The following is a 546-nucleotide window of genomic DNA, read 5'->3' as shown; positions in this document are numbered from 1 at the left end:
AGGGCGGCCTGCCAGGGGATGCCTTGGCCGCACTCTGATCGATTGGGCACTCTCAGTCCGTTTGGAGATGGACTGCTTGGCCAGCCTTGGCTGATGTTTCAAGCAAGATGCTTCCTCCCTGCATGGAGTGTCTGACTCGAGGGCCTGCGGCCTGGCGGGTGGCCCTTCACCCTACCCAGCAGAGCAAAGGCCGAGCGGCCCTGGCAGCTCGTGTCCCCCAGTGGTCTGACGCGAGCGGAAGGGGTCAGATGGCGCCAGGCCCTCGGATGCTGCTGCCCAGCAGGTTTGTAGGTCCTGTGCACCACGCCATCACCCCTCTCCGCCCAGCATATTTCCACAGCAGCTCGGAACGATTGTTCCGAGGGGTGTCGCCACCGCCATGCTCCGGCACCCATGTGTCTCACTCAGGCTGCGCCTCGGCCCGCCTCTCCGTTCTGGGGAAGACGGCTGGGCCTGCCGGTGCCCATGCGACCGCACCTCTCCACCCCTCCAGCGAGCCTTTCCGCCCAGGTGAGTGGGCTCCTTCCCCCAGCAGTCTCCTGAGAG

This window comes from Triturus cristatus, chromosome 5_1 (genome assembly GCF_964204655.1).
Source record: "Triturus cristatus chromosome 5_1, aTriCri1.1, whole genome shotgun sequence".
NCBI classification, from domain to species: Eukaryota; Metazoa; Chordata; class Amphibia; order Caudata; family Salamandridae; genus Triturus; species Triturus cristatus.
Note: the sequence above shows the minus strand (reverse complement) of the source record.